This window comes from Triturus cristatus, chromosome 5_2, assembly GCF_964204655.1.
Source record: "Triturus cristatus chromosome 5_2, aTriCri1.1, whole genome shotgun sequence".
Taxonomy (NCBI): domain Eukaryota; kingdom Metazoa; phylum Chordata; class Amphibia; order Caudata; family Salamandridae; genus Triturus; species Triturus cristatus.
Genome location: NC_140588.1, coordinates 773,205,869 through 773,227,259, shown reverse-complemented (window position 1 = coordinate 773,227,259; position 21,391 = coordinate 773,205,869). Strand labels below are relative to the sequence as shown.

Sequence of the window (21,391 nt, the reverse complement as noted above, 5' to 3'; positions counted from 1 at the left end):
CAACGTGACACACTGTCTTGGTTAAAGAAAAGACGTTGTCCAAAATAAGTGACTCATCCATGGAACAAACAACCGCAGGCTGTGAAAAGCATAATGGCTGTGGCCAGACACCTCCCCAGGCACCTGGTACAAATATTATCTTTTGTATACTATCTGTGTAATTTTGAATTCACAACATTACTCCTTTGTTGTGCCAAAGGAAGACACTGGCATGGTAATAGAACGAAACGACACATGAAGAATACATTTTAAATTCGTTTTGACAAACATAAACAAGACGGCGAAAGAAAACAGCACCCATTCTGACGAACATTTTAAAAAGGGCGAGGATACAGTAGTGTCGGCACGTCTTATTGGTCCAGAAAGGAGAAGTAACGTGATATCGCATGAATGTCTCCCGCTTGCCAGACGAATCTGTCACTGGATAAGTAGGGCGGCGACAGAGGAAGTGGAGAGTCGCTTGCTAGCCCTCTGAGGAATGGGGCCCGGTGCTCGAGGCCGTGTCATCTGAGCTGAAATAGCGCGAGACAAGGGCTCAGCTGTGCTATGACGTTATTGGAATAGCATTTAATGTGCTCGGAAATTGCATCCCTGTATATTGTGCTCTTCCTCCTACAATAACAGGGGAATACTAGGACTGATATTACAAAACACACAGTAAAAAAAAATATTTTAAAGTGACTACTTCTTTACTTTCCAAATCTTTGTATACTGAACCTCTTTAACCAGTGACATTAGTCTGTCACTAACAAAACACGTGACTGCTGAGACTATTTTTGATTGCTGACGTTAGCAGCAATGGCGGCTGGAGCATTTGAAAATTGATGGGTAGAAAGCCTTAAGTTGCTAATAAAATGCGAGTGAGCTAGAATCATAAACGCAGAGGGGCAGTGAGGGAGTTCTTCCCCTGCAAGAAATTGTGAGAGAAAATGGGTGCAAGTGGTGCATTTTCAGCATATATTTCAAGAAAACGTGGAAAAAAGGTGCAAATGGACTCACAAAGACTCCACTCTCCCTGTATTCACAAAGTTACATCACTCACACACTCATTGCTCAGTTCAGCCAGCAATCCCACACCTACACTCCTTTGCTCACCCTACACTCACGCAAGCATACTGCCCACAAGGGCACACCTCTCATCTAGTGCATTCACACCAATCACCCGCACTCATGAAGGCTTACTACTCTGTATTCCTACAGTCACACAACTCACTTTTCGCTCAGACAAGCACACCATTCACAACACTCATAAAGGCACACCCTGCACTCATACAGTCTTACCACACATTACTCACCCTGCACTCATACCTGCACAATGCACTCCCACACTCGTTAAGTCACACCACTCACTCTGCAGCCATACAGGCACATCCCTCACCATGCACCTTGCATGCAGACACAGACCCCAAGCTGCAGCAGCACTAAACCATCTCTGCCCCTCACCCACTCAAGCAGAGTCCAGTGGGAGTACCCCGCCTGCAGTGTGTTGGGCAAGGGTGTTTTCATGGAGGAAAAGCAGAGGAACAAGTCCTGGGAGCAAAAGGCTGCAGGAGGTCGGGACCCCTGGGAAGTGCTACTTGAGGGCAGAGCAGGAATATTCTGTGCTCTGGCAGCCTCCCTCCCCTTCCGACCCAGCAGGAGTCCGAGCCATTTCGATGATAATGATCACTACGTAAGCAGAAATGTCACTTTACAAATTAATATAAGTTCTCTTTAAGGACATTGTGCAAGCCCTTGTTGACTCCTAAAACATTGTATTGAATTGTATTGTAATTGCATTTATATAGCGCTTACTACCCCTGACAAGGCGTCAATGCGTTTTTTCGGGGAGTAGCACACTACTCCAGAACCTATACAGGATTAGTGTTGAACTAGTATAGTGAACTATGAAAGTAATTTGACTGATGGATAGGTTAGTCATTTATTTGTATTCAGAAGGATAGCGGAAGGATAGAAGAGGGAGCGAGGATTGCATTTATATAGCACTTGTTACCCCAGATGGGGTGTTGAAGCGCTTTTTCGGCGGATATTTTAACCTATCTGATACAGCTCTCCCATGTAGCAGACAGCAGATCAATAGACGGACGGGCTGGGGTTGAAGCCACGGTCCAATTCAGTTCCAATCTATGTAGAGAGACACAGAGGCGAGGAGTGTGGCAGAGGCCCATACAATTAAAAACCTGATGGCAAGAGACAAGAACGGGAACACACCAGATGCAAATTTGAGGGGTGTTGAGGAGAAGCTGCCCGACAATGACAAGGTGAGGGGAACTTCAGACGTAGGAAGATATCTCGTCTGCCGACATATAAATTCCAAAATATACTATGGGTTTTAGATTTCGGTGGACTGGATATCCGTGCCCGTTGTGATGTAGAACCTGTCCACCGATTTCTAAATCAGGCCCTTAGCCTGCCGTAATATGGGCAGTATTCCAGGTGCACTCTGGAAGACCGCGCCATAGTGTGATGGCAGTGAGAATACTGTTAGTGGGGGCATTCATGGAGAAAAAAATTGCAACAAAGAAGGAAAATACAAATTAGAAAATTCTAATTCGTCTTGCAGCCAGTTTTCATAGAATGAGCTTTTAAGAGCTGCTCCCATTTTAGGGCCTGGAGTGCTCAGTTCTCTTCCCCCTCATGTTTGCAAATACACTGTTGCTCCTCCCCCAGCCACCCTCTTCTAAATAAAAGGGGAGGGGCTCTACTTTTGTTCTTGTGTTCATGGAGCTGTGTGGACCCACCCTGGACCACAGAACGAAATGCCCAAAAATAAGCAAATACACCGACATTAAAAATTCAGCGCCCACCACCCTGACATCAGAACCGTGCCATGTGCCTTTAAGGCAAGAACAGGCTTGCCCGGCCAGGCACATGTGCAGCTGCATACCCTCACGATGCAGATTACTGCATCAGACTGAGCACCAATGAGGCTTATGTTAAGGTAGCTCGGTGGATTTTTTTCTGTGTTTGTTGATAGGGCAACGCCCACTCAGCCCTGGCTAGTAGTCTACACATGGTTGAGTCCTTCAACACCTAATATTGTGTGCAGTTTTTCAAATAAAAAACTGTACCATGTATTTCGCTCCCATCATACCACGTTTTTTTATTCAAGGTTATGTGAATTACAACCCATCAGTAACAATATCATTTTATGCCTGAATAAATATAGCTGGGGCTGACTTGTAAGACCTTTTAAAATCTATACAACGATATGGGGCAAACTCACTCTCCTCAGCTACTCTTTGCTGTACCCATTCACTTGTCGATCAGCCCACATTCATCAGTCACAGGTTGTTTGTCTCTGGAGTTTCGCTTCTACACCAGCATGCATGTAAAGCACTAAGGGCCATAAGTAGGTGGCCTAACATTTACCACTTCATAAATACCGAATTTTACTGATTCGGTATTTATGAAGTGGTAAATGCTATGTAGGTAATCCATCGGTAATATTTACCGATTCGGAATGGGTCGGTATTTTAGAATCGGTATTTACCGATTCGGTAATGGTAACTGGCTTCCCATTGATTCCTATGGGCCAGGAGGCCCATAGGAATCAATGGGAAGCCAGTTACCATTACCGAATCGGTAAATACCGATTCGGTAATGGGGGGAGCACAATCAAGGGTGGCAGGGTGTCACAGTGACACCCTGTTGCACCCCTGATTCCTGCATGTGTGTACATGTGGCACACATACATGCCCTTAGGGCATGTATGTCTGCCACATTGCACACTTCTAAGTGCAAAAAAATGCTTTTTCAAAGCCATTCGTCATTTACCACCAACTTTTAGTTGGTGGTAAATAATGAATCCACACACTCCCCCTACATCTCATTTCAGGATTCGGTATTTACCGAATCGGTAAAATTACCGATTCGGTAATTTTACCGATTCGGTAAATTACCGAATCCTGAAATGTGCCCCCTACATACCAAAAGCCTGAATACCGGTCGGTAACGGGATTTTTACCGAAAATCGGCCGTTACCGACCGGTATTGGGCTTCCTACATATGGCCCTAACTGTTGTAATCCACATAAGGAGATGAATCCGCTTCAAAACAACCCCCCCACGCTCAAAATTGATGGTGGGACTCTGAAGTGGGGAAAGGGCAGCAATCTTTGGCGTCTTTAGAGAAGTTGGAGTACAGGTAACCTGTGAAGTATGCAACCACCTGACATCCTGTTGTATATGTATCTACCAACTTGACCATCTAAGAATAAACTAATGGCTCAAAAACGGCCTTAACAGAGAGAATATCTCTGTATTATCCAAATCGCATTACATTGGTGATGGATTACCTCAATGCTCTTATTTCCTGATATCAGTATACAAGTTATGAAATTGTGTTTCTTTCACTTAGATTCCCAACAACTGTAAATACATAAAAGCGAAAAGTTTAATGCAATGGGCAGTCTTGTTAACAACTACTCTTCAGGTACATAATTCTACATCACATGAACACATTGAGAGAGGTCACTAATAGCCAGAGTGACCATCACCCTCTAGTGCAATGCCAATTATCCCATCACCAGCACAGAGTATCTGGAAAGTCAGAGGTCAAACTGCTGTATAGAAACAAAGGCAAATAAAACACACAAAAGGCAATGAGAGTAAGGCTTGCAACAAGTCCAACCACTGGCAATGACTCGGGGAAGCCCTGCCCCATACTGTGTGATGTAGTGGGCAGAAGAAATAGGTAAATGAACACACAAGTTGATGAAGAGAGCTGGCTGAAAGGCCCCACATAAAAGTATACTATATATTTAAGCTAAGTAAAATCTAAAGGTATTGACTAACATCCAACCTGAAAAGTCATTAGCAAATAGTTTATTGCACAAACAGCCAGGTCATCCAAAAATCAATTGAACAATACTCCTTTTGGAAAGTTTCCCTGAGGTAAAATAATTCAACAATATTGACAAACCTCTTTTGCCAGCCACACTGAAATAAATAACTTCTGAAAAAGGAGAAATAAAATAAAAGAAAGATAACACTATCGGATTCATTAATAAATTTACGTTGCATAATTTATAGCTCTTCCTTCTGTTTGAAGCGTAACTTTAGCAGTTTATTTCTGAGAAGTCTAATATTACTTTCCGAAGAACAGATACGCTTAAGAATAATTTAAGTCCAAGTGATGTGCTTAAAGCTCCAATAACACCTCAAGGTGTGTAGTGAAGGCAGCGATTTAGATACATACATTGCTATGTTAGCATAAGCGCGTTAGATGTTAGAAAATCCATCTTGCCACTTTTGCTGCTTTTGCACACGACACTGCAGAGACATGTCATTATTTGAAAACTGCTTGCTTGACTTTTCTTCACATGAGAACTGTCTGTTGTTCACATCCCTAGACGTGCACCGCGACATTGGTCTGAACATTGTGTGCAAAAACACTCTGAGCCGCCTAACAATGTATGTTTTTGAGTTCAGGTTGATCGGGCCACTCTCTAGCCATAATACGCACACAGCTGCAAATACCTGAATGTCGAGAGCCTTTAATATTACAGTTTGCATGCGTTAGAAACACATTTCTGGAGAAGAACTTTCCAGGCGCAGAGCAAAGCTGATCCTGTGATGTGATTCACCTAAGCTGATCTTTACGGTATGGGGTTCCCCATTCAAACCTAGAGACCTTCTATTAGTCTAATAATACTAGCTTACTAGTGAAGGGAAAGTGGTGGCATTCCACTGTCATTTATACTATGATTTCTCCCTTCATTTTCTATGTTATTGTAACAATGCTGATGGTTTTAATTTTAATCATTTGTCTGCTTATGTTAGCCAAAGTACTGCATCTTAGGACACGTAGTTTATAAAATAAACAAATTTAAACTTTACAGTGTCTCTGATTACTCTTGTTGTGGACTGATTTGAGAAAAATAACGAACAGGTATTTCTGATTCTCACCATTCCTGAGAGTACTCTAAGTCGCTTGTTCTGGGTTGTCTATACATTGGGAGCTCCGAGAGAATACGGATAACGAATGGGACACTGATGCTAGTCGGATTGGGGTTCTGGGTACTTAGGTGAGTTTTTGGTACACCACAATTCACTGAGGTCCTGGTTTCCTGCACATAGTTCTGCGCATGTGCATGTATATCATCGAAAAAATCATAAAGAAAGTAGGAACTAATATGGACAGCATTAGAAAGTTCAGAGAAGTGTACTGGATTTTTACTTTGGGCACGGCTATTAAGGGTTTGAATTTGTCAATTCCATGGGATCAAGCGATAAAGTAGAATCATTATCATACAGATAATCCATATGGACTTTTCTGTTGAATTAGTTTTGATCCTTTGATGTGTGGAGATCAATACATGTATTCTTTACCATCTGTCCTGGGTTAGTTGTGTCTATTCGTGTGCTATTCGTCAGTTCTAGCTGAAAATTTGTTAGGGATGTACATATCTGTAAATGGATAAGGCCCTTATGAATATATTCGCCCTTTATGTAACATTAGGGTATTTAGCTACGATAGATTTTTGGTTTTTCCTCTTCGAGGATTTCATCCTTCTATATCCTAGTATCATGCAGTCAGGGTTTGTTGTAGTCTTTCTGATGCGTTTTTTACGCACAGCACTCCACTCCAAGATGGCCGCGTATTCTGTGACCGCATTCGTAGTTTTACCATAGACGTAACATATCTTCATAATTGCTTCGTTAGCACATTGATGTAGTGGCACTTTATACATCCATTGCTCACAATGAGGGACTCGAAGCAGCAGAGTGGAGACTTCTTGATTCAACACTGACTAAAGACAAAAGCATTTTTTTGCTTGAACTTTTACATTTTTCCCTTTACCACAGCTACTTTTCATGGAAGGACACATATTACCAACAGATTACCGGTACATCAATGGGCTTTCCGGGAGCCCCAGCCTACGCAAATACCTTCATGGTTCATTTTGAACATCAATATGTGCTAAACAATCCAGTTTGGCAATCGAACTTGATCCTTTTCTTACGATACATAGATGACATTCTGATTATATGGAAGGGTTCCAAAACTCTTTTAGAACACTGCATTGCGGATCAATGCAATTCAAGAATTCGGTTCACTCATGATATTCAATCTGAAAAAATCCATTTTCTAGATTTAGAGATCCACAAATCCTCCCACGGGTTAACCACCATGATGCATAGGAAACCCACTGACGTCAATAATGCATTGCATTATTCAAGTGCCCACCCATATTCTCTTAAGAAACACTTACCTGTATCTCAGTTTACCAGAATTAAGAGAATAAGTTCAGATCACCACCAATGTGACATCGATATCAAACAACAACTGGACAGATACAGATTGTGAGGCTATCCAGAAGACATCCTCACTGAGGCGGAAAAACAAGTTGGACGAAAAAAACGAGAAGACTTACTCCATACCACTTCAAAGACCTCCTCTAAACGTGAAGTTTTTGTACTAAAATATTCAGTCCAATCGGCACAGATCAAATCTATCATCAGAAAACGATGGGATATAATTGAACAAGAGCCTGACTTCCATGACTTGTTCAAGGATCCTCCACTATTTGCACATACCAGACCAAAGAATCTGAGGGACCTTCTCAAAAGTCACTCTAAACCTATCACTTCGAATTATGCAGGCATGAAAAAATGTCACAATTGCGGGCAATGCAGCAACTTAATTTCAGGCAATGTGTTTACACACCCTCACACAGGCAAAAACATCAAACTTCAACATACTTCTGACTGCAATACAGAATGGGTAATCTATGCTATCAAGTGCCCATGCGGTCTTGTATATGTAGGGAGGACCAGTCGCAAGATCAAAACTAGGATCATAGAACACAAGAGTAGAATACGCAATAAAAACATGAACTCTTCTCTTGTCACACACTGGATTAACACATCGCACACCATTCCACAATTGCGTTTTACAATTCTTGAACACCTTCACATGCAGACAGATACTGACATGAACAATGTCCTTTCATGCAGAGAGACGCATTGGATTAAATACCTAGGAACGGTGATTCCGGGTGGTTTAAATGATCACTATGAATTACTATGTTTTATCTGAAATGTAATGTCAGTGTTTATCATAACTTTCCTCTGTAAAGGATTTGCACTCGTATTCAATTTTTTCTTTATGTTTGATTTACAGCATTCATACCTTCTTTACGTTTTCCTTAATCCTACTTTCTGTTAGCCTTTTTGAAGCTCTTTTCAGCTTTTACCTTCCTAACACTTATCTATTACGTTATACATTTTTTTATTCTTCCCTTGTCCGTGCACTTATGTGCAAGCTTTAATTGACACTCGGGTCCCACACTTATAATCATCAGACACAGAGTCCTATTTCCATTTTGACTCATTTGTCGTTAGTCCTCTGTTTATGTTGACTGTTTTAGAGTGGAACGTTTTTCACTAATAACCTTCCCCTACGCCTTCCACCCATACGCTCACTTGAGCTTGCTAATGCCGGAAGCACTTTGCAGATACACAGACTTTGTTTGAAGGTGAGACGCAGCAACAAACTAAGCCATGCAGCCTACGGCAGTTTATTAAAAAAAAAACCCGTAGCGTGTTAGTTATTTTCTGGTGCTTTTATTACAGCCACTGTTTTCGTAGTTACCGGTGAAGTCGTGAACGGTTCAAAGACACCTGACAAACGGCGGCGGGTGAGTTCACACGGCACCACGCTGTTTCTAGTACGTTAGCAGAACACAGGCATGATTCGCATTGTGGCAATAGTTCATAGATTATATTTTGTTCACAGATGGTTCTTCACCCAACTATTTGAGCACTTCGTTATACACAGGGCTCGACACCTGCATGGTAAGCACACAACCATCAATGAGGACTTTTCTCAGTATCTTCAATTTCACTATTCTTCTCATTTCTCTAGCACTTTAGCATCTATATCAAACACCGTTCGGTGACTCTTATTCAGCATTTACACTGATTATCTACTGCAGCTATCGTTATTAAGGGTCACTGACTTTCTCTTTTCCTTCGAGTGCAAATTCTACATATTTAAACATGTATTCAGTTCTTTGCTAATTGCACACATGTGCTTTCTTTGTAGTTCCGGAAGGAGGTCGACAAGACCGGACCCACAGAATCTTTAACACATCTTATTGTGATTTCATTAATCCCCTGACGAAGGGTTAAATATCAACCCGAAATGCATTGGGACTTTTTATGTAACATTTGATGTACAATTTGATTTAAGGTTTTGAAATGTATGTTATATATCAGATGAATTGTGATGTTAACAGTACATCGATATTTAAGTGCTTCAATATATTCAAGCAAATAGCAATTTTTCTCTGTATCTTTTTTTCAATCTTACATTGAACTTTATTGAAAAGAACTTCTTCTATCACAGGTTTTCGATAAATGTTGCACTTTTTGTTTAAATTTGAAGAGACCTTCGGGTCCTAGCTGTGATTCACGCAGGAACTGGTTTTTCTAGAACCTCTCTCAATTTTCGTTAGCAACTTTGGCATGGACCATATAAGTACTAGTCCACCCTTACATGATCATGAAGTTGGTGTTGTTAAGTTGTATTTGAGCATAGTTGCGTCTTATCATGTAGTATGAGTTCGGTCTTTCATTAGCTTTCATGTGTAGCTTTAATACGTTTCACCATTCAAATATGGCCGCGTAATTAGGGCTTTAAGATCTCAGTTATACACACATGCGCTTTCTAAATACGTCATCAAAGTAGGCTTAGTGGCTCGCCCCCGCATATATAAGACATCGCGATGTGTGCGTTCACTTCCGTATGGCGATATAGCGGAACCAGCTACGTTACATCTTTGCCTAATCCCGGTATGTATCAATAGTTTAACTCTCGATGATTAGATTAGTTAGTCTTGGTAGGAGTCTCTCCCTTGTGTATTCTCATGACTGGGCCATCATGCTTGTAGATGACGGTCTGACAGACTTCATGTGAGATAGTTCTCATGGGGTTTAGATGAAGCATTAGCGGGTAAACTTAAAATAGAATTTCGGTCCAATGTGTGCTAGTTGCTAGGGGCTTAGGTCCTCGAATACGCACTCTTTCCTTCATTATGGATAATTGAGGCCTTATTACATTTCGCTCTATCCTAAAACTTGAATCTGCTTTGTTCACAGATACACTCGTGATTGCCCTTTGAACCCCAGGATATCGACTGTGGGTATTACTTATATAATCACTGATCATCAATACGTGAGAGGACTCCAAAATCATTAATTATGTTAGGGATGTGAAAAGTTGGAGTATCTCTTCGACGATATCTGAAAACTTACAAACTCTTAATATCCATTATCTGATACACGGGGTAAGTATGATTAGTTAGGTTATGCTTATCAAAAGGAATCCTAATTAAAATACTGCATTGGTGGATTTAGAAAATACTAGGGTAAACGTCAATGAGGATTTCCATTTCCTCATCTTTTCCAGGCTTCATATGTAGTGGATAAGAGTCAGGTGTTATCTCACTTAGACTTATAACGGCCATCGAGTCCTGTTGCAATCTACTTTTATCTGGTAAGAGCTTGTATCACCCCCCTTTTCTGCCTGAGATTTGTGGGATCCTAATGATCCTATTTCATGTAATGGAGTGAACCAGAATTATATATTCCTGCATTTTTTCTTTGAAGATCAATTCTGACCGCCAGATGGCTTCTTGATCAAGTATAGATCTGCGTTTTGAATGAACAACCAATTATCCTATAGGTAGGAGACATATCATATTTTTCCCATCTTTGTAGGACCATTCTTTAGTTCTTTTTTCTTCACCTTTTTCCTCTTTCACAATAGATGTTTGTGGTTGTGTTATATATTAGTTATCAATTGCCTAGTGGTATGTTCTAATTTTACAACACTACATGGGTGTGGGTTCCCAGACGTGTGCAGTGGTTGATATTGTTTTTAACATTAATAATGAGCAAGTCGCAATTGAGTCTCCTGACTCATTTATTCATCGTCAACAAAACTAAGTAACTTCAGAGTGAAACAATGTATATCAATATTTTGCTGTTAAATTGTGTTTCTTTTTGTTGCATTAGATAAAATATAGATATATAAGGGAAAAAAAATCTTGTTTTTTACAGTAATCACTGACAAGAATATTCTGAAGAAGGCTTTGCCGAAACGCGTCATTTCATATTTCTTTGAACTTGTTCAGTGTTTTTATCTTTTCACAATTTTGTATATTCATTGATTGTTCCCATGTCATTGAATGAATTATTAATCAATTGAATCATTTTCACTTATTTCTGTGACATATCTAATGGTTGATTATTGATTGTCTCATGTAGTTGTCTTCTGTAACAAAATTGATTGTCTTATGTATGTGTTTTTTGTAACAAAATCTATCTTTTGAATTAAATCACAATAATCCTGTATAAATGAGTATCTATCATGAACATTAATATGGTAATGAAACCAAAAAAGAATATTAAAATAAAAACATTAATCCTTAATGGTTTAGGTCACATCATTGTGCTGATTTTTGTTGTATCTCTGAAGTTGCCACGTTTTGTGTCATTTTATCTTTGCACTTAGCCTGGTGCAACTGCTATCTTTCTATTCATGAGCAGAATCCCTGCACCATGGTGCACCTAACGTTTGGTCTTCTGATTTGAAACGCCTTAGTACAGTGTTTCCCAAACTGTGGTCCGCGGACCCCCAGGGGTCCGTGACACATTCCCGGGGGGTCCTCAGGCAGTAATTTTGAAAGCACAACAAAGTTCCTTGTAGAATTAGCAGTTTTCCAGCAACAATAAAAGTGTCAAGATAACGTCAGTGATTAATGTACCTGCTGGAGAGAGAAGAGAGTTTTGTCAAGTGGCAGTTTTGACTTATCTAATGTAGCACAGAGGGTTAATATGCCTACTGCTCAGAACGTGTACCATGCATTTTAAAAAACAGTTTATGTGTATAGGTTAGTGGGTTACTGCTTTTGTCACAGAGATTCCTTTGTTACTGTGCAGTTCATAAGTGACAATCGTAATCTAGCACAGTGACCTATAAACTGTCATCAAAGAGCTGCTTGCAAACTACATGGTGCAAGTTAGAAACATATGTTTTTTCCAAGTGTTTCATTATCCTGATGCTGCTAAAAAGGTTTATTTGGGTGGAAATAAATTCTTATTGTTAAAGTCAATGCTAACCACTGTGTTATGTTCTGAATCCTGAGTTTGTGCTTCTCCAGACCAAGCACTCTTTAAAAATGCCTACCAGTATGAATGACGTGAATCCTACACCTTGTAGTCGCATTTGCCTTATGTAACATTTTCTATACACTGATTTACACGTATGAATCATTGTCACTATGGGGAAGATATACAAGGAAAGTGACCCAGTTTGTGCCCCAAGCCATTTGGCTGCGCCACACTGAGTCACTTTCAAAGCACAGGGATGTAGCATATTTACAACAATATGTTGCATCTCTGTGCTTCCCCCTGCGCTGGTGCACAAACTGCTGCCATGCGCCTGCACAGGCACATTTGCACCATGGTGCAAGGATGCCGAATCGTGGGGAGATTGTTTTTATGCAGAAAGGGTTTCCTTCATGCACATAAACAATCAGAAATGGTGTTTTTTAACTTCTAAGTGTGCTGCATTAGCACACATAGAACTTGTAAAACTTCATTGTTGTACTGATTGTTTATGTGCAGGAAGGGACACCTTCCTGTACATAAACAATCACCAGAGGTGATATCCTCTTTCTATGCGTGCTGCAGAATGCAACATGCATAGAAAGAGGAAAAAAACGAGGCGAAATGAATACATTTCTCCTCGTTGCGCCTCCCTACGCCTCCCCTGGGGAGGCACAGCATTCAGACACATTTCCAGATTTACGATTTCTAGAAAATCTGGAAATGTGTCTGGTTTCATGGATGTTACGTGGGAACATGCACAGCAACACCCATGGAACGCCCTTTTCACGCAAAGTGCTGTGTGCAAATGGACCTTATTTACAAGACCAGGAAAAGTGACGCAGGGTGGCTTTTCCTGCCTTGGAAATAAGGGGCACTAAAATACGTCACCGGTGCGTCACTTTTAGTGACGAACCCGTGGCGCAAGGGGCTTGTAAATCTGCCCCTATATGTGTGTGATGTAAAGTGCTCTGACATCCTTCAATGGTATGAAAGATGCTATAAAACAAATGAAATACATGTGACCGAGGGGCTATGGAGAGATGAGAAGCACTGTTGAAGGGTGATAATAAGGGAATCACTGAAGAACCCCAACAAAGATTGTCGTATCCTGGTACATAGTAAGGTCATCATTTACTATTCTTTTAAAGCTGATACAATTCAATATATAATGATAAATTTGTTGTAGAATGCACCGATGTTTCCTAAATATTCTTGGGGGGAGAGCCTCCCAAAGCCTCCTTTGTAGTGGTCAGGCTCACTCACTGCACTTGGTGTGCACTGTATGAGGACTCGTCTAAAAACATTTTCCAGGGCTGCTTTGGGTTTCCAGTCTGGCCCTGGCAGGAGCCTCGTACTGCAAAATAAAACCAACCATTTAAAAGTTAGTCACGTAGATGCAGCACTAACCTTCCTGTTTTTTGCAAATTCTTTCAATATAAAATACTAAAATCCTTAGTAATTCGAGTATTTGTTTTATGTGCACACATGTGTTTATTGTTTTCGAATTACTGTTTTAATGTTTGAAATTTAATTCATACAATTTGCTTGGGGGTCCCCGGCTTCCAGAGGTGACTCAATGGAGGTCCTCAGGAGTCAAAAGTTTGGGAACCACTGCCTTAGTAGTGCTTATACTAGTCCACAACGCCCTCACTCTTGTTTCCGGATAGCGGGAGTGACGGATATAACCTACCTATTAGTACAATAGGTTCTCTCAAGCTTGTTAATTAAAAAGGTTTTTTTCTGAACCCTTGTGCTACTGTAAAATCCATTGTTATTCTTCTCTGTGTCCTTATGGCGGTCGAAATTGCTGCGCATAGCCGTACACCTCTGCGGCGTCATTTGACGCAGTTTGGGGTGCCGGACGATGGGATGGCTGTTATTTTTGTGGTGAGTGCCGATGCGTCCTACCCCTACGAGTTGTTTTACTCTTGGGTGACACTGCCGGCGGTAAATGCGGATGATGGTACGTTTCATTCCTATACTCACACGCGCCTCCCAGTAAACTACACGCCATATAGGATGCAAGAAATTCCTATTTCGGCCTGGCAGCATCGCATTTGGTTTAATGGCGCCCTTCCCCATGCAGTTACACTGGTTAGAATGGGCCCTTTGTCAATTCCAGAGCCACATGGCCGGTGCTAGCCGGATTTACACCTCATCACCGCTATTTGAATGTTGCGGTGGATGAGTTGCGTGTCCTCCATACAGCCCTGATTACAGTTTATATGGCTTTAGTGCAATACGTTTCACGCAACGTGCAGGTGGGAGCACCCGTTGTTGCGGGACAGCCAGCTGGCCAAGCCGCGGTTGTTATTAGTCCCGTCATGGTTAATTCGGAAATGGGCAAGCGCCCCCAGAATAAGGACGATTTGCCTTATTGGCTTGCTGAGAAATTTGACCAGCTGGAAGCAGTATTTCCGCACTCTACTCCTGTGGAGAAACACAGGATCCTCACCATTAGTTTGCAGAAAGACTTAGTCCCGGAGGTGTCCGATTGTGACAACTGGGGTAAGGTTTTTGCAGCGGTCTACTGGAAATGCTTCGGCACCCCATCTATGGCGGTGCTTCCCTCTGTCATTAAACGTGTTCAAGATCACCACGGTCCGGAGGCGGCCGTCGAGTTGGGAATGCGGCTTGGCGGTGTGTTCGATGTAGTTGCCTCTCTCATCCTTGGTAATCTCAAGGGAGATGCGGTACAATTCCAAGTGGCTAATGGCTTAGCCCGCATCGATGAGCTCGATAAGCCCCGAGAGTTGCCTAAAATTATTGCGGAAGCCTATAAGATTATTGGCCGCAGTAGTTTGGGGTTTAAGCCAATTATAGTCATTCCAGACTTGATACAGCAGACTAAGGTGAGCTCGTCTGTTAAAGACGATCGTCCAACTTTTCCTAAATAAAATTGGCGAACAAAGAAACAGGGAAAGCAGCAACAGAAACAGGGGTCTCGTCCTGCGTCTCCAGTACAGGCGACTGGTGAACGCACATACGATTTGCACGATCGCACTAGTATTAGATCACCTGATAGATTTCAGGTTACAGAACAACGTTCTCCTCGTTCTTCACAGGAAACATTGGTCTCACAGTCCCGTGGCAGAGAACGTGGCAAAGGACGGGGTGCCCAACAAGGACGTGAGCAACCCCGTCAGCCTGATGGTAAAGGCAAGCAGGACGAGTTTGCACGTCAACGTCCCCCGTTTCAGTAGAAGAAGGTTGCTGCACTAACAGCGAGGTATGCCACAGATAGTGAGAACGCAGCTTTGGAACCTGACATGGGCACTAATGCTGCTCGACAGCGCAGCGGAGGTTACAGTAGTGCGGCAAGCACTGCGTCCATATCTGGAGGCGACAGCAACTGACACGTTTATTACCCTAGAAACTGCAGACACTAGAGTGGCTCCCCCTGACAGACTATATGACATAGTCCTCTTAATTGAAGGTGACATACAATGTACAATACAAGGGATTTTTTGGGATAATCTGACCTCTTCCTATGGCATTCTCTTGGCAGAGGCGGACTGGCCCCCGGCTTTCATTTTAGATGCTTCTAGAGGGGAGGAGGTAATCCTCCCGTCCTTTGCGCACACAGTGCCAAAGGAGCGCGCTGATAGGTTTGCCGAAGAGTGGGCTCAGGTGCTTGCACTGGCTTTATATCGTACTCAGGTGGGCTGGGATAAATTGTCTCCCAGCCATGAGATTCCCTTGCGGTCTATGCGTCAACCACAACCCCAATATTCCATGCGCCGCGAAGCTAGATCTCATGTCGCGGAAATCCTTGAGCAATTGAAATATCAGGGAGTTATTGAAACGTGTGTCACCAATGAATAATCCTTTATTCACTGTAACTAAGCCTGATGGATCGTACCGCCTACTTTTGGATTACCGGCATTTGAACTCTCATTGCCGGACGTGCGCGGTACAGAATACCCACAGTTCTACCCTTGTTGATAGTCTCGTGAGAAAAAGGTTTAAGACCACGCTTGACATACCCAATGGCTTTTACAGCCATAACCTGTCCGCTATTAGTAGTCAGTGGACAGCGTTTACTTCTGGCGGCAAACAAAAGCAGTTTAAGAGATTAGCCATGGGCTATAAAAACAGCCCTGGCGTCTTTGCCACACGTGTAATCTCTCTGTTAGAGAGCATTGACCCTGATGCGTACTCGTATGTTGATGATATCTATCTCACAGATGACGAGTTGTGGCCACATCTGTGTCGCGTTGATCGCATTATTGTTATGTTTGCAGACTTCATTTACAAATTCAACTTTGCGAAGTCTTACATTGCAGAGTATACAGTGTTGTTTTTGGGCTTCGAGCTCAACAATGAGGGTCGAGGATTAGCTCCTCACTTTCTGGAGAAGTGCACATGCCTGCGTGCTCCTACAACATTGAAAAAATTCCAGTCTTTGCTGGGCTTTCTGAATTTCGGTCGTACGTACATTCCCGATTATGCCCAGCGTATCAAGCCGTTATATGCCTTGGTACAACCTACTTTTTCCAAAGCGAGCTGGCTGCCAGAGCATTCAGCTATTTTGCAGTCTTTGCAAGCTGATCTTCTTGCTTCGAAATACTTACTGACACGTGATAACCACACTAACCTGGTAATAAGAATTGTGTCAGGCGCAGTGGGTTTCACGTACTTAACGTTCAATGAGGGCGACACCGTCCCCATTGCCTACAAATCACACCTGTACACTTTGGCTGAACTGCGCTTTTCCACAGTCAAAAATGTTTTAACTGCAATGCAGATGGCGATTCTTAAAGAACGAGCGCTATCGAAAGGAAAACGCATGTTGGTGGTCACACCGTATCCTGCTCTAGAGGCAGTGACAAAGGTCAGTGTACCTAATTCTAAAGCTTTGCATCCACGTTGGATACAATGGACCACTTCTTTGACATTGCCAGATATCACCTATACCTTCGATGTCTCATTGCAGACTCAGGAGTTTTTGCAGTATGAATTCGTTCATCAGGCTCCTCTGTCTTTGCGCCCGCTCAAAGATTACCACTGTGTCATTTACACCGACGGTTCGGCGCAACCGGCGACGAAATCGAAGCATGCCTATTCAGCAGGCTGCGCAATTGTGGCGGGTACTTTCGTGAATGGTGAATTCCAGTCTGATGTCGTGCATACGCAGTCATTGGGTGATTGTAACGCACAGTTGGCAGAGCTCCTTGCTCTGGTGCTTGCACTGGAGTTTGCTGATCCTCGGGTTACTACTCTTATAGTGAGTGACTCGTTTTACTGTGTTCAGTCCTTTAACGACAATCTATTCTTTTGGTCTCAAAATGAATATCGTGATTCCAAGGGTAGCACAATCAAGCATATAATGCTTTGGGTTCGAGTGGTGGAACTTAAACAGCATCTGCCTCTAGTGAATGTAATTCACACTCTTGGTCACCAACGAGTTGGTGTCCACGCTGTCGGCAACAGCTTAGCTGACGAGGCAGCGAAAACAGCAGTGGCGACATATCTAGTAGCAGCAGTTACAAGATCGAAAAGTAAGATCGATGATGACATTTTGGCAGCTATTGCTGCTTCAGAGAAGGGAAGTAATTACCCGAGAGGTTTCCCTTCTCGGTACCATTATCACTTAAGTCCTCATAACGTCCCATTAGTGAGAATTAACGACGTTGGTGACAGATTGATTCCCAACGTGGACTGCAGGCCGTCCTTGATAACAGCGGCTCACGAGGGTATGGCCTCTGCCCATGCCGGCGTTGCAGCAACTGTTACTCTGTTACAACAACGTTACTGGTGGCGCGTGTTATATAAACAGACCCGCACTTATGTTCTTGACTGTGACATTTGCCAGCAGATTAAACCTTCAACTGCTGCGCGTCCACCACAAACTCAGTTGTACATATCTAATAAACCACTTGGGTGTGTTTATCTAGATCACTGCGGTCCTTTCTCCTCTTATACTGTGTATAAGTACATCTTAGTTGCAGTGGATTCATGCACACGTTTTCTTTGAGTATGGCCACAAAGGAGTGCTGATGCTCGTACTGTCATAAGGGATTTGCGTATCTTTGTGGGAAGTTTTGCGTTTGGTACCTTTCATTCTGATCAGGGCCCTGCGTTCGCCTCTAAGGCGTACAAAGAAGCCATGAGATCCTTGGGGGTCCAACCCTGAGGGTAATAGTGTAGTGGAACAAATGAACCGTGACTTAAAGCAATCCTTGACAGCCAGGGTTTTAGGCACTGGCCGGAACTGGTTAGCCCATTTGTATAACGTTCAACGTGCACTTATTAATCGCCCTAGAAAGTCTCTGGGTGGGCGGACCCCATACTTGATGCTCTTTGGCATAAAAATGTTTGTCCCGGACCTTTATGGTCTAGACATGGCAGCGTCTGCCGCACCCTTTGACGTAGATGATCACTGTGCTGTGTTACAGAGTCTACAAGAGACCAGAGACAGTCTGGTGAAGGAACACTTGCCCTCTACATCTGATGCTGCGCTTCAGATTCCGGTAGTTGGCTGGCTATCTCGAGTTGGTGACCTGGTCCGTGAGAAGGTGGAGAACAAGAAGGAGTTCGGCCCCTCTTATTGTGCCCCGGTTCCAGTGCTTGGCGTGCAGGGTACAAGAACAGTCATTTTACCTCCACTTCCTGGTCGCAAGGATAACAGGTACATCTCCATTGACAATGTCAAAATACAGTGAGTGGCCGATTCTTCTTAGTATGACTCCAGCGGTCTCTTGCCCTGCGATGCTGAGAAATTCTGTTTTGGCTCTGGCTTCTACCACCATGCCTGATATTGCCATCGAGATGCATACAGTTACTGCTCCTTTGTTGCTACCACCTGCTGGTGGTCTACCTGAAGATACTGAGTATGCTTATCCTGCAGATGTAACATTGTCTGTTTTACAATCAACCGCAGTTACCCAGTCACGTTTCTCCTTTGATACTAACTCTATGACTTCAAGTGCCCCATCAAAAGTTTCTATTTTTGCTGTTTGGTTTAAAAGACATTTTTTGATTCCCCCTTGGACTTACATTTGGCTTCTGCTCATATGTATTTTTTTGTTTATGTCCATTTGATTTGTGGTGGTATTTTTTTGTCTTGTGAATGGACACTACCTAAAAGGAAGATCGACAATTAGACTAATTGATGGAACTTTGGCCCCCCACTCCTCTTCACACATTATGAAGAGAGACCAGACTTTTGTGAATATTACTGCCTGGCCTGTGTTAGATGGGATTGCGTGGGATGCTGTTGAATTTCAAATTCATGGACCCACTGAGGTTATTAATGTTCCGAATGTATTTCGTGTTTCTATGGGTGATGTGGTTAAACAAAACATCCGCTATGATGATTGGGACGTTCAGGCCATAGAAGCACTGTTTTCTGATTTGAAATATTATGCCGCTTTTGATGCTGAAGATTTGTATTTAGATACTGCTAATTACGGGAAGCTGTTTTGCTATCAACATTATGGCAATCATTTCCTACATAAAGCCAATACGTATCGTAATTTTGTGAATTATACGCAATGGGAACATTGTCCAACGCCAATGCTAGGCAGCCCCAGCACATTGGTGAACAAATTTGCCTATTTTACTGATTTCAGTGTTTCAAAACCTGCCGCCTTTTATTTTAAAATGGCAGCGGAGTCTGCCTCAAAGGTTAGGTTGACACACACTAAATTATTGTATTCCAAATCCTTTATGGATGATTTGGTGGTCAGAGGTTATGATCTGTGGAAAGCTACTATTGATCTTAAATCTGTTTGGGGTTCTAAACCATGGCAGGTACAAGGAACAGAAGCTTTGCATCATGCCTGCCTCATCCCGAACCACATATTATTTTTGAATTCAACTATTTTTCAGACCACCTGTTTTGGATTGGCTACTTCTAAAAAGCTGAATTCCCCCTCTATTCCAGATCTGGGTGCTTATCCAAATTGGGATAATCATACAGATCTGTCCCTTGATGCGTTGCAGTCATACATTACTAACACATCATTCAATATTTCCAAATTAAATTCGGAAGGATGGTTAATTTGGCAGACAAGCTCAGATTCCTGTCAACATCGTTTTTTGGGTCTGCAGCCTGGGTATACGCAGGTTCGCGTAGACCCCCGCTTTGAATCTTCTCATTCTGTTACTACCTACTCTGTTGGGAAGTTATGCCAATCTTGGCTGCAACATTCCACCTTGGCATCTGTTAAACTTCATTTATCTAAATTACATGACAAAATAGATTTGAATGATTTTGTTAAGGGTCCTGTGGGTGCCAGGTCCAAAAGATGGGTGTATGCTATTTATAACGAGGTTTGGAAGTTATCACAAATTGAAGCTGCTTCCAGATTGAGAGCTATTGATCAAGCCAATTTGGAGAAAGTACTAGCTGGTATAGATAATAGCATTAACACCCTTTCTTCCAGAATTTACACGTTAGATAATATTGTTTCATCTGTCGTTGATATTGTTGATATTGTGCAGGACGATATGTCTGTTTTGTATCATAGTCAGAATCAATTGCGTTCTATAATGCAGTTTGCATGGACTTTGCAAATGTTAAAGGCTGGGAAAGTACCCTGGGACTACATGAATACTTCATCTTTATGCCTTCCCTTTAATCTAATTGCAAAACAACAATTCATGTCCATGAAAGATGCAACATACTCATTACTGCATATTGAAAATTTAGAAGCTTTGCCTTTCTCAGTGGCCAAATTGAACTCAGCTGTGTGGCTTATCCACGGGTTAATCACATTGCCATTTCCTTTGTTTAAATTCAGTTCGTGCATGAAACATTATGCCCTAGGCAGATATGAACCGTTGGGTACTGCTTTCCTGCATGAAGTTTGGTCACTCCCATTTACATACAGGTGCATGAGAGTAGGTAAAGAAGTTTATTTGAAGGGTGAGGAATGCTCTTCCACACCTGATCACTCTGTAGTCTGTAGGCACATCCAATTGCATGGTGCATACAATGTGCAAGCGCCTAATTTAGCATGCGTCCTGAAAAAGATTCCAGTGCCAGCTATTACACCCTCTTTCACGTTGTTAGCTAACGGTAGTTATTTGCTTTTAAATAACGAGGCTTGCTGTGAGATGCTAGTAGGAATTCCTTACATTGTGACTGTATCGCAGAGAGTGGTCTGCTGTAAAAATGTCCTTTTCCCACCCCGCATGGGCGGCTGGATGTATCCATCTGGCCTTCCATTCCAACCTTGAAAGCAGAGTTCAACAAGATAAGCAGAATAAGGGCTCTATTGTCTCAAAAAGAAGTCGCTCTGACTTTGTCCCGTGAAAGATTT

The 21,391-nt window shown here is 42.4% G+C and overlaps 1 long non-coding RNA gene across 1 annotated transcript; it reads left to right on the top strand.

Annotated features, from left to right (window-relative positions):
• Positions 1 to 8,392: 8,392 nt before the first annotated feature.
• LOC146829247 (uncharacterized) lies at positions 8,393 to 9,280 on the top strand. Its single transcript, XR_014961940.1, has 4 exons — positions 8,393 to 8,482; positions 8,580 to 8,644; positions 8,743 to 8,801; positions 9,052 to 9,280. It is a non-coding gene; the product is annotated as an uncharacterized LOC146829247 (long non-coding RNA).
• The last annotated feature ends 12,111 nt before the right edge of the window (positions 9,281 to 21,391 follow it).